This window comes from Lynx canadensis, chromosome B1, assembly GCF_007474595.2.
Source record: "Lynx canadensis isolate LIC74 chromosome B1, mLynCan4.pri.v2, whole genome shotgun sequence".
Taxonomy (NCBI): Eukaryota; Metazoa; Chordata; class Mammalia; order Carnivora; family Felidae; genus Lynx; species Lynx canadensis.
In genome coordinates, this window is record NC_044306.2 from 104,924,483 (window position 1) to 104,938,614 (window position 14,132).

A 14,132-nucleotide genomic window follows, 5' to 3' on the forward strand; every position below is an offset into this window, starting at 1 on the left:
CAAATAAAAACATTCAGAGGGCAATACTCTTTCATATGGAGAGGACTTTTGTAGCTTTAGGATTATTCAGTTGGGAGATTTTTTTATAATCCTGTCTTTCAAATTTACGGTATATTTTCAACCATTTTGCCAAAAGGAGTTATATACCAGGTTGGTCATTCTGTAGCCATTATTTTAAAAATCAGTCTGTAACTTTGGAAATTTTCTTTGCCTCTCTTATTTTTACTGTGCATTTCAGATGATGCTTTTGTCAACCTTCTACTCAACTAAACTTTGATGAGCATTTCCTGATTTAAAGTACAGTGCTAGGTTCTCTTTATCCATCTTTTATAGGTTATTAGCACATGTATATTTCAGGTAATTGGTGAAAGAGATGAAGTTTAAGGGGGATATACTGAGCTAGTTGCTGATGGGATTTGTTTGGAGTGATTAATTGAAACAAAATGCAAGATATGTAAACTTTGTTATATCACAGTTTATAATTTATATCTTGATTTTGTTGCTACACTAAATGTATTTAAGCAGCTTAGTAATATTCATGCCTCACTTGCCACTTGGTTTAGGTATGATCTTAATTAATGCTTATAGAACCATAATAATATGGTTAGACATCCATCTTTTATAACCAGCTAGAAGAAATTCCTAAACTCTATGAACACATTTCTTCATTTATAAAATAGAAAGAAAATCTACCTCACTGAACTGTGGGAAGATTTAAATGAGATGAGCTATATAAAATCATAATGTGTGATATAAAGTAGACCTTCCCCTAAAGGTTAAGAAACTTCTGGAAAATACTTGTGAGGAAGGCACCCAATTAAAGAAGCTGATTATAAGATGAGGCATATAAATGCAACTCCTATAATTTTATAGAATCGTAAGATTATTCCATTTTTTTAAATGAAGAGCAAGAGTAAAGAATATAGAAACTGGGGGAAGAAAGAATATAAAAACTCATGTAGTTTAGTTTCAGATTCCCAAAAATACATAAGGAGGAAGCTAGAAATGCTTTTAGTTTTCTAACAGAACACAAACATGTATATCCAGTGTGATCTGCTCCACAAACCTAGAGAATAAAATGTATGCATATCTCTTATTTTGTCCCAATTAATCCAATCAGTCAAAATAAAACTTATTAGCGGAAAGCCCAGTATATTCCTTTAAACTCCATCCCCTTCTCCCCCACCATATTTACCAAGAACATAATAGTGATTACTCAGTCCCTATCTGGTCAACCCTTGTATTCTTTCTTCTCTCGTTCTTTCTTTTCTTTCTTTTTTTTGTAATGTTTGTTTACTTTTGAGAGAGAGAGAGAATGAGAGAGAGAGTGAGCAGGGGAGGGGCAGAGAGAGAGGGAGACACAGAATCTGAACCAGGCTCCAGGCTATGATCTGTCAGCACAGAGCCCGATGTGGGGCTTGAACCCACAAACTATGAGATCAGGACCTTAGCTGAAGTCAGACAGTTAACTGACTGAGCCAGGTGCCCTTGGACAATCCTTGTAGAGAGGCCAGATAGAGACAGAACAGAAGTCCAGTCAGCCTACCAATGTTTCTCACTGCCACACAATGTCACTGTTGAAACTTGGTCCCAAGAGTTCCTCAGATACTTTTTAAGCCTATGAGCTGGTCCAAGCCCATGTCCTGGCTTTAGGGATGCCTCTTACTTGGGTTCCTAGAGTAGAGTTCTCATTGTTTGTCCACAATGACATTGTTTGTCCTCATTGTTTGTCCTTACTCAGCCATTATTCCCTAAAAATGTGGCATCATGTCAGGGGAGCTGGGTCCTAAGGGTCTTGTAGACTAAATCATGCCAAACCCATCCTCTCTGCATTACTTAGGATTTTATGTTAAGTCTGGGTCAGCCAAGACCTTCCCACTTTCCTAAAGAAACTTTGTTTCCAGGCATCCCATTGCTTTTTTATGTGATTATGTCTTGCCCAATACCACCCTACTCTACCTTGACACATCACTCAAACTCCAAATTTCTGGGTGTACGTCTTGGTCCCAATCTCCCTGAGGCTTCTAAACTCTTCATGCAAATTTCATATCTGGGTTTTTAAGGAGTAACAATATGGAGTGCTGGATGCCTCCTCACCCTGTATTCACATAACTAAGGAAACCACTTTTATTAGTTTCCTATGGCTGCTGCTGCAAAAAATGACAAATTTAGTGGCTTAAAGCAACACAATTTTATTCTTTTACAATTTTGGGGTTCAGAGGTCTAAATCAAGTCTTATGGGACTAAAATAAATGTGTCTGCAGGGCTGGTCCCTTTTGGAAGAGACTCAATTCCTTGCCTCTTCCAACTTCCAGAGGCTGCTAGCATTTCTTGGTTCATGGCCATATCCCTCCAATCTCTACTTCCATTGTTACATTGCCTTCTCTTAACTGTAAGTCTCTAGCCTTTCTCTTATAAGGGTTCTTGTGTTTACATTGGGTCCACCTGGATAATACAGTATAATCTCCTTATCTTAAATGCTTAAGTTAATCACATCTGGTAAGTCCCCTTTATCATGTAAGGCAACATTTTCACAGGTCTTAGGGATGGGCACCTTTGGGGACTCATTACTCTGTCTGCCATACCATGCAGTAATTGCTTAGACAACAGAGATCTGCTTTAGGGGCTCTTTCTGTTTCCTCTATGTTTAACAGAAGTAGCAAGATTTTTAAATATATATGTTTCAGTAGACATTCCTGGTTTTTTTTCTTTTTGTTGTTTTGTTTTGTTTTTTTTTTTTTTTTTTTTAGAAAGAGAGCACAAGCCAGGGAGGAACAGAGAGAGAAATGAAGACAGAGAATCTGAAGCAGGCTTGGAGCTGTCAGTGCAGAGCTGACACAGGGCTCAAACTCACAAACTGTGAGATCATGACCTAAGCTGAAGTTAGATGCTCAACTGACTGAGCCACCCAGGAGGCCTCAGTAGACATTCCTTTCAAGATCCACATTAACCAGCATCTGACCCACATCTTTTTAGTTACATGGCAGTGAGAAAACATATCAAAACACCAGAGTTCCTTTATCCAATGAATTACTAAATAATATGTGATTAGAGGTCAGTATGGTCAAAAGCATGATTTGAAAATGAAACTCAAAACTTGCCATTCCCATGGTCTATCATGAGTTTCTTCTATTTACTGCTGGGCCTCCCTGAAATTCAGGCATCAGAATACCCTTCATAGTTCTCTGCTTGGGTTCAAGGCTGTCTGCTACTTGAAGGACAAACCACAAGGTAGGTTAAACTACTTCAGTTGGGCACTGAGGTTGAGACTGCCATGACCTATAGTAAGCAACATGCCTACCTCAAAAGTTTTGCTGACTTTATATTTTTATCTTGTCTTACCCCTGAACAACTAAAAAATGTTTGATGCCGTCCAATTAGAACACCTATTCCACTTAAGTTTTTAGGTAGTCCTAACTCAGAAAATAGCCAACAATAAAACAATGAGAAGCAACATTTTCAGTTATCTAATACGAGCATTTTTCCATTAGCAACTTTAACTGGAAAGTACCCAGAATATTGGGTTGAACTATATGAAATTGTCAAATTTTCCAGTTTTTTTAACCTACAAAATGGTCATTTCAAACAATACAACATATTATAAAGTCTGTTAATGGTGACATTACAAATTCCAGCAGAATTCACCTCAGGCTCTATAAGGGACAACTGTTGACCTTCCAAAACACATGCATCACTCCCCACATACCAGGAGAAATATTTTGGTGTGTTGGGTATCTCCTGTTTGCCCTTCCAGGCCCATTCTCTACCTTTCTTACTGTCACTCTACTCTGTGGTCCTGAGGGGCTGACCTATATGAACTGGTCTGGCCATATGTCATCCAGTGGGTTAGATAAGCAGGAGATCAGAGGGCAGAAGGACAATGATACAAAAGTATTTATTCACCCTCTTCCTACTCTACCAACTCATCCTTGGTTATCTGCATTCCTCCTTGAAGGCCACAACTCTTGTCAGACACTCTACAAATAGCTACCCTCAGAGTTCTGGTAACTTCTCCCCTTCCTTCAGTCCTGGGAGAGATAATGGCTCTCTGCTGTTTCTAGTCCTGGGTTTCTACATAATCCCTTATTTTTTATTTCTTTAAACACCCCTCACACTTTTATAATAATCCTTTTACCCAGATCCAGCTTGCCCTCTGCTTTCTTCAGAAAGCCTGACTGAAACAAAAAATCATTTAAGCTAAGTTTTCCAACATAGTAACTCCCACACATGAAACCATATTTCATTTGTGGGTGGCATTTCCTCTAAGCACCCCTGGGACCAGATGGAAGATGAATAGTATTCCAGACTGAATACTCAGCTAGGCCCATACAGGACTGAATAAGTCTTCAGATGAGACTCCATGTCTTCTACCTGAGACTCCAGATACAGTGGATTATACATGCTGTTGGACCGTCTCTGAATCCCTGACCTACACTAGCCATGAGACATAAAAACTTATTGTTGCTCTAAGCTACTACATTTTGAGGTAATTTGTTACACAGCAATGCATAACTATTACACTTGTCCTCTCTAGTGTTTATGCTCTCAGGAGCTTCCAACCTGTTTCTCTTTCTCATGCTCCGTCATCTCAGATGCCTTCAAGAAGAGAAGGCCCCCGCAATCACTGACTGAATCATACGGTAGACCACCCAGTCAACTCATTTCTCCTGTTTTCTAAATCATTCCTGGTAAGACTTAACAGCGAAACACACTGGTAAAGACAGCACTCTGTAGCTGAACATTGTGGCTTCTAGTGCTAGTACTTCCACTTCCTAGCTGTGAGCCCTTAGGCCAGTTATGTAACTTCTACATACCCTGATTTCTTTGTCTGTAAAATGATGATAATAACACAGGGCTGATAGGGTTATTAGGAGGATTAAATGAGTCATTCTGTGTAAAGATCTTAGAAGAGTGCTGGAATATAGAAAGTATAATATATAATGACTGTTAAAGTAATGCAGTATGCTAGAGAATGGCCATTTCTCTCACAAACAAATTAAAAGGATGAGTAAGACTTACTGAGTCCAGAAAACTTCAAGGATGGCCTTAAAAGTCTACTGTTTCCTAAAGTATTTCATTAATGGCAACACACTAATTACTTGATATAAGTACTTGATATAAGTATCTAAACATACCATTTTGCTAGGCAAATTTTTCTGCAGCTATCTGAAGCATAATTCTGAACCTCTTTACACACTGTAGCTTCCTCCCCTGTTCTTCAATATGTCTTGAGACATGTATATCAAGTCTGGCATATGAGCCAAGACCCCAAGGAATCCCAGATGACACTCTTAAACTGGGTAATTCAGGAGAGGTTAATTAAAGGACTGTTTTTAAAAGGTGGACAGGATTCAAGAAAGCCAATAACAATGACTAGTACAGCTAGTGAGGGCTGGGTGCCATTACCTCCTATAGGCTAGAAGGCATGAGTAGCTATATGGAGAGGGCTGTGATGAAGAGACTCCGGCAGCAGAACCCAGCCAACCAGAGATGACATAGCTGGGAGATTACCAGGTGTTTGATTATTTACTGCTGTGTAACAGCACACCCCCAAACGTACACAAACAATTATTCTGTAAAACAATAAGTGTGTATTATGCTCACAATTTTGTGGGTCAGGAATCATGGCAGGGCATAGCAGAGATAGATTATTTTTAATGTTTATTTTTGAGAGAATAAACATTATGTTTAATGTTTATTTTTGAGAGAAAATATTTTTAATGTATTTTTGAGAGAAAGAGAGGCAGAGCATGCGTGGGAGAGGGGCAGAGAGAGAGAGGGAGACACAGAATTTAAGCAGGCTCCAGACTCAGATGTCAGCACAGAGCCCAATGTGGGGCTCAAACCCACGAACCATGAGATCATGAGCTGAGCGAAAGTCAGAGGCTTAACCAACTGAGATACCCAGGCACTCCAGAAATAGATTATTTTTACTTCACAAAGCCTGGATTCTCAGCTGGGGTAGTTTGAACAGCTGGAAATGTCTCAGTTCTGCTATTGGCTGGGTTTCCTGATTCTTCACAATATATCTGCTGGGGTTCCAATGTACTCCAACTCTTCACTCACATATCTGCCTGGAAAAGCTGGAACAGCTGAGCAATGGCGGGCATTGCTCTCTTTCCATGGGATCTCTCCTGACAGCCACTCCAGCAGCGCAACCTCAGGGTAATCAGATTTCTTATACATCTCAGAGCTCCAAGACTGAGTGCTCCAAGAGACCTGGGCAGATGGGAGCTGCAAGATTTCTTGTAATGACCCAGCCTCAGAAGTCCCAAAATGTCAATTCTACTGCATTCAGTTCTTTAAGCAAATCGCTTAGGCCAGTCCTGATGAAAAGGGAGAGGGGAATTAGACTCTACCTTTCAATGGGAGAGGTCGCAAAGAATTTGCCACCATGTTTAGCCCACTGTTTCAGGTTAGTAAAAAATTCTGAGCTCATTCTTTCTGAGCTCATCATTTCTTACTGATGCAACCACTAGCCAAAGGGCAAAGATGCTTGTTGATGTAGTCTTTATAGGTCAGCCTGCTGGAGAACAGAGTCCCTGGAGGGACAAAGAGAAGATATTCAGCACGTTCAATGACTCTCCTAATCCTCACTGCTGATGTTAGGGCTCTTAAGCACTGTGCCAGTTATGCAGGGGTATTGTTTTTGAGAACATAGGAATGACTATAAGGAGACAGAACTGTATAATTATCTATTACCTACATTTGTACCTCCCACTCTGGTACTTTTTACAATTGTAGTTTTAATGAGTGTTCACAGAAAGTTTTCGCTTGGACCAAAATTTCATTTCCAGAATACACCCTCCATTTCTGGTACATCAATTTTTCAAAACCTATGGATAAAATAGCCTTACCTCTGGTTGGAATCTCCCCATTGAAATATTCTTGCAAGTGATTCTTACAGTAAGGCAGCTAGCAACGAGCCAGTCTGTATGTGCTAGTATACTGAGGTTTGGGGTGCTGTGTGCTTGTACTCCAAGAGTCTAGCAACACTACATGCTGTGTTTGTCCTCTTCCAGGACAAAGCTTTGAGGTTTGCTTTTCAAAAAAATTTGAAGGTGGGGGGGTGTAGAGGGCAGAGAATGGTGGAGTCTCAGGTGAAGGCCTTAAAAATCTTACCCCAACGTCCTCTTTAGTTTACCTTAGAAATTAAATAGTTAATACCTTCTTCACCAAATACTAGTAAAGTAGGAATTGTCTTATATTTCTTCCAGAATCTTCTGCTAACCAGTGAATATCTGTCCAATGATTTTCAAACATTTTGTAGTCTCATTTTAAACTAAGTCTTATCACACTTTTCTGGTGATCAGAAATCAGAAAAAAGCTTGTTTCTCCTGAACTAGCTACATACTTCTGATGACAGGTAATTTAGGGCACATTCATATCATAAGACTTCTGACCCTTCCTGTCCTGAGACCAGGTGATTCTGAAGAGTGAGTGTAAGTCACTTCTATAACAAGGCAGCTAGCAAAAACTTAATGATACACAGAATTGACTTTGACCTATCCCCCTTAAACCAAACTAAATGTTTCCCTAACTCAACTTCTCTTAGTTGGATCCCAAAAATGTCTTCAGCCACTCCAGTGATTTTACTGAAGAAGGCCAAGGAGGAGGTGTTGAGGTGGAAAGAGTCAGTTGTCACAATCATCAGTTAATATGTATGACCATGAGGACAGATTGATAGGAACCCACTCAGAGACTCAGAAAGGGCCCTTTAAATGAAGGATGCTGGAGCTATGTAACTTTGGGGCAAATTCACTTGCCTTTTGGCAGATGATTTTACCTTGAGGTGAGGGAGCTGTTGCTCTTGTCTGTTTCTGTGACTAGATCAGGGACACCCCAATTCACCCTGACAGACTCGTGCCTCCACCCCACACCATATGCTAAATCACAGGGAATAATGACACACATTTAAATTGTTCTCTTCCAGAAGTTCCAGACTCCTTCTGCAAATTCACTTAATTTCATCCTGGAGACCTTTGTTTGCTCACAGGGGATCCAGGGGAATGGCAGTCTTTTGTTTCAACTATCATCTCCTGCTTCAAACGGGAAAAACCTTCTTATCCTACATTTACATAAATAAGGGCAGAACTTCACCTGATTCTTGGCCGAACAAAGATCTGCTTCAAAGAAACTTTCTGCCTCCTTTCCCAGAGGTTGGAGAGGCTCACTTAATTTTTAACCCCACCCCCTTTAGTGGGTACCTGTAAGTATCCTCTGCTTCAAGAAGTACCCTGTTACTCAAGCATAAAGTTAACCCCTTTGAAAAGATCCAAAAAGTAGGTATAAGCTTTTTTAAGTGAGTACAAGCTTGATTTTTTGATTGATTGATTGATTGATTGATTGTAATGTTTTAGGTTAGATGATAGGGAGCATACACAACTTACTGTTCTCAAGGACCTTATAAGTTGGAATTCAATACTTTACCTAACATTAAGTACCCACTATGTGCCAGATGGGATGGTGGAAGCTCAGACTCAGTAATAAAAAACACAAATTCAACCTGATAGAGCTTATGGAGATCAAGTAAATAAATAAGTAAATAATAAACATAGCATATAATGTCCAGAATTGACAAGTGCTATGAAGAAAAACAAAGATGTGTTTGCCAGTGAGATGAGTGTGTCCCATTTACTCAGGCAGTCTGAGAAAATCTCTCTGGAATATGTAATTGGAGACACATTAGGTGAAAGGATGAGCTATGTAACTATATGGGGAAAGATACAGGTTTTTCCAAGCAGAGAGGGTAGGCATGAACACCTAAATTTGGGAATTACAACACTAACTCTTAATAACAATAAAAGTTGTTAATGAGTCACAAGAACTCTAAATAAGGCATCAGAAATATCATTCATTCATTTATTCAATGAATAATTACTGAGTCCTGTTACGGTCTGAGGAATCTATGAACATGAGGTCCTAGGAGGGCACAACTAAGATTAGCAGGAATGACACAGTGTATGCCCTCCAAGGAGACATATTCTGATGTGGAAATAAATTTCAAAGAAAGGGGATTACAATACAGTGCAATGAGGGTCAGACACTGTAAATTTACTTAAGAGGGATACATAAATAAGCTGTGGGTGGCAGGTGGGGTCCACATGGGTGCCTGAGAATGTGAGCACTCGGGAGCATCTGATCTCTAAATTAAATCCAGAGGAAACAGTGGGAGTTACCCAAAAGCCAGAGTAACATAGCAAATTTCAGCCACATGCAAAGTCCTGGAAAAGCAAGAGCATGCTAGGTTAAAGAAATGTGGAATTGACGCCTTTGCAATAAACCAGGTTCAGATTGCAAATGGCCTTACAGGTTTTACCAAGATCACCCCATACCCAGACAACAATGGGAGAAGTGGCTCCCCTCAGCCTTATACTTTAGAGAGATCACTCTGCCTGCAACATGAAGGATTCACGGGTTCATGGACTGAAGACAAGAAGTAGGGTGAAGGAAAGGGGATGGATTTAAGAGTCATGATGTAAGGTCAATCTTCAGGACTCCATGACTGGTTGAAAAGAGAGAATTACAAATTAGTAACACTGAAGAGGGAGAGCTGACTTCAAAGGATAGATTTGCAGTAAGTTTTGGATAATGTATTAGATTTGAAGAAAGGAGTTTGATGCAGAGTTGAGGCTAAGAGTCCCTTCATATAGCTATTCCTTCAGTAAGAATTATTGAGTTCTCTGTACCGGGCACTCTAATTACTACTGTACATTTATTATATCACTTAATAGTCACAACAAATCTATGTGGGCTATTGTCATTCCTGTTACAGATAAGGAAACTGAGGTATCGAGTAATTGAGTAAATTGTCTTTGGTCACATAGCTAGCAAATGTAAAGATAATACAAACTTCCAATCTAAAGAACAAATATCAGTCCCACTACTTTATAATCATTTCTCATTTTACCAAAAAAGAAAAAAATGTATTTCTCACAAGACCATAGGAGGAGTGACTTTTGGCCATTTGATTTTTTATTTAACATTTGTTCATTTTTGAGAGACAGAGAGGGACACAATGTGAGTGGGGGAGGGGCAGAGAAAGAGGGAGACATGGAATCCGAAGCAGGCTGCAGGCTCCAGCCTCTGAGCTGTCAGCACAGAGCCCAACACGTGGGGCTCGAACCCATACACTGTGAGATCATGACCTGAGTTGAAGTCAGAGGTTTAACCAAATGAGCCACCCAGGTGCCCAGACTTTTGGCTGTTTAAAATATACAAAGAAACAAACTTCCTCTCATCATAAAATAAACAAACCAAAATATTGTCACTAGTGAAGAGACACAAAATGACTAATGCTGGCTCTGAAAGCATTCCAAAGAGAAATTCACCAAAACGTTTTCAGCAATGGCAACACAGTTTATAAAAATATATAGCCTTCCAAGGAAACTATTGCAAAGAGAAAATCACTGGCATTGATAAATTCTTGAATTTTAAAACATTATCGAAATGTTTTTCAGATTCATAGCCCTAACATAAGAAAAATTATGCAGGCCTTACTCTCAGGCTGGAATAGCTTGTGCAGTGCACAATTATAGAATTAGTAATTCTAATTGATGCACTCAGTGATTTAATCGGCAGAGAAGAATGAAAACAAATGAACTTGAAGAAATTGGGGCCTGTGCTATGGATGTAGCTCCTTCTTTCTATTGATTTATTGATTACACGTCTTGGGACTGCTATCATTTAAAGACAGCATTTTCTATGAGCATAGCTGGAAAATTTTATTCTGGAGCTTCTAAATTTGAATGGCTGCAAGTTAATTCCCTTTCAATATGTTGTTAATTTCCCTATAAGAAAGGAATGGGAAAATGGAATCACTATGACTGTATCTGTACAGAATGAACTCCTAGTTTAGTCTAGATCTCTATACAACCTTTGTTCATTAAAAAAATGTAGCATTTTCAAGGCATGGATCGAAGTTGAGTGAAAAATTTTGCACAATTTATACTATACCTAGTTTTGGAGTCATGCATGAGTTTTGTTAAATTGATTTTATTAAATTGAAAATGTTGATTTAAAAAAAAAAAAAGAATTAGCTCAAAGACGTTTACCCAAAGGCTACTCCTAAAAGATGAAAATTATCACCAGGCATGAGGCTCCTTCTTTTTCTCTGGCTTGATAATTAAATCACACTTTTCCTTAATACTTGGGAGGAGATAGGCTCCACAATGGTGTCTACAAAGATGTCTGAGATTCTTAAAATGAGACTCTCAGCATCGACAGAAAAATTTTTACCTATAATTTATTTTAGAAAATGACAAGTGATTCTCTAGAAATTCAAGATCAATAAACCTGTTTCTCTAGATTTTCTTTTAAAAATACACATTTTTGTTCCCTCAACCTTTAAAAAGTCTATTTTAAATGACCTACTTTTAAACTGGTTTTTTAGTTAAGTGTGTCATACCTGGATGTAGTTGACTTAAAAGTGTTTCACTCCTTGCTATTTCTTTCTAAACTAATTATTTTATTTTTAGTCATTCTGACTAGTGTGGGATATTTTCTCTAGAGAATGGAGTCTCTTTCAATAGGAAAGTGGATGGGAAGAGCATAGATTTGTTCTGGGCACGAGTGTTTTATGTTATATGTTCTGCGTCTGTGAGCAGTTAATATTATTTACCAATGAGCACCACATAATTGCTCTGTTTAACGCACTGTCCGTATGCAGGTGAAAGGGTGGTGAGGAACCGATCTGAGGTCGATCTGTCTCTGATATAGGACTTCAAAGCATTATCAACAGGTGGTTGTCCACTCCTTTTGTAAAAGTCTCCAGGGAAAAATTCCACAGTTGTTTTTCATCATAAATCCATCTGTATTGCATCCCTCTGTCAGGAAAGTGTGTCTAGTATCTGTCCAAAATCCCTCCAGTTTTGATGTAAGTCCATTTGCTCTATGTGTGACCTTCATTGATACAAAAACACAAAAAACAAAACACAAAAAACAGCTGCTCACCATCTTGTATGTAATAATCCTTCCACATGGATCAGCCTTCGTATATCAAGCTAACTTCTTGGCTGCTACAAGAGCCTTGGGTAGAAACTGTATGTTTGATTTGGGAAAGAAAATGCTATGTACTGATTGGAGTGATTGCACTATTACACAGCTTTATTCTTCATAGGTTGGCTCTGTCTTTGAATTGGAGAATTATGATCTAATTCAAATTCACCCATTTAAGAGAATAGGCTGATCCCTGTTCGAGGCTGTGCAACAACTTGAAACATGTACTCCAAAACTGTCCTCAGAAAACTGGCATTTCACATGAGCCTAGCACTAAGAGTAAATGGTGATTTTACTCAGTATGAAAAGACTTCCAAAGACCACTAAAAGAAATAATCCTTATTCAAAGATCAGTTGCTAACATATTTACATACAATGCACAAAAGTGCAGCCAAAGCATTCTAACAAAACTTTTTTTTTTCAAATTGCCCCCACAAATATCTACTGAATACATGCTATGTCACAGTCACTATGCTTTATTACACAGTATTATTCTAGAAGGATTCCTGCAGTAGCCTCCATGGATCTCCCTCCTGGTGTTCATACCCTGTTGTGATTCCCCTCCCCTTGTACAAAGGCAGAACCTTGACTTGGTCCCAACAAACAGAAGATGGCAAAAGTAATGGGGTGTATGTGATTGTGTGATCATGTACATAAGATTATAGTGCCCATCTTGCTAGAGTCTCTCTCCCTTGCTGGCTCTAGGAAGCAGGCAGGCATGTTGGATAATGAAAGCAAGGAAATGAAGGTGGCTTCTAGAGGCAGAGAGGGGCCTCCAGCCAAGAGCCTATAAGGGTCTCCAGCCAGAACTCAGCAAGAAAAAGAATCTCTCAGTTCTACAATCACAATGAACTGAATTCTGCCAAAGGCCTGAATGTACTTGGAAGCAGATCCTTCTCCTGTTGACCCTCAGATGAGAATGCAGCTCTGGCTGACACCTGATTGCCTGTGAGACCTCCCCTGAGCAGAAGACATGGTTTGGCGGAGCCTACACTCCTTATTCACAAAAACTGGGAGATAACAAATGTGTGTTGCTTCAAGCCACTAATGTTGTGGTAATATTGTCACAAAGTAACAAGTAACCAGGTCCTCTGTCTTTCTCTGTCTTTCTTGACCTTGAAAATTTGGGAGCATGCAGGCCAGTTATTTTGTAAGGTCCCTCAATCTGGGTATGTTTGTTTGGAAATCCCTCAATCTGATCCTCATGATTAGATTCAGATTCAGGAGTAACAGAAGTGATCTTGTATCCTTCTCAGCATATCCTATCAAAAGGTGTATATGCTTTATACATATAAGTGTATTATTGTATACATAAGTGATATTAAATTGATCATGTAGTTAGATCCACAAGTTTTTTCATTGTAAAGATACGATTTTCCCATGATAACTGATAAAAAAAAAAAACAACTTGTGAGGAGATACTTTAAGACTATGTAAACATCCCATTCATCATCAAACTCTCACTTATTAGTTTTAGCAACCACTGATGATTTTCTAACTACATAGTTCCTTTTGTATTTATTAGCTGGCATTCTCTTCTTTCTGTTGACTTACTTCTCTAGCGATTTCTTTATATCAGAGTGAAATCACAGTTTCTTATTTTAGTCAGTGGTTACAATTTGCTATTACTTTATATTTTGATATTCAAATTGATCCGGATTTGTTCATTGGAAGCTCCCTTCAGCTACATCCTCTGTCCTTCTGATATGTTGCCATCATTTTAAGCCTTTCTAATTTTCTAGCACAAGATTTTCCAGGCATATCTTATACGTTTCCTGTCCTAGACCTGGAACTTTTTCTCCAAAGACTCTTGGTTCCTTTTAAAGTGGAGAATGGCATTTAGAAGCCAAAGTCTGGGTACTTAGTGTACTCATTGCTATTGAAATGTTATTGCTGCTAGTACCTCCCAGTGAGAAAGCTGAAGTAGATACAGAGATATATTTAACAAAATATGTGTAAGACCAATGCACTAAAAACTAGAAGATATTACCAGGAAAACTTTTAAAAGACTAGAATAAATGGATAAATATACTATATTCGTGGATTGTAGGACTCATTAAGATATCAATTACGAAGATGTCTTCTTAGCATATTATAAGGTTGCAAGTCTATATATTGGCTGGGATTGTGGTCAC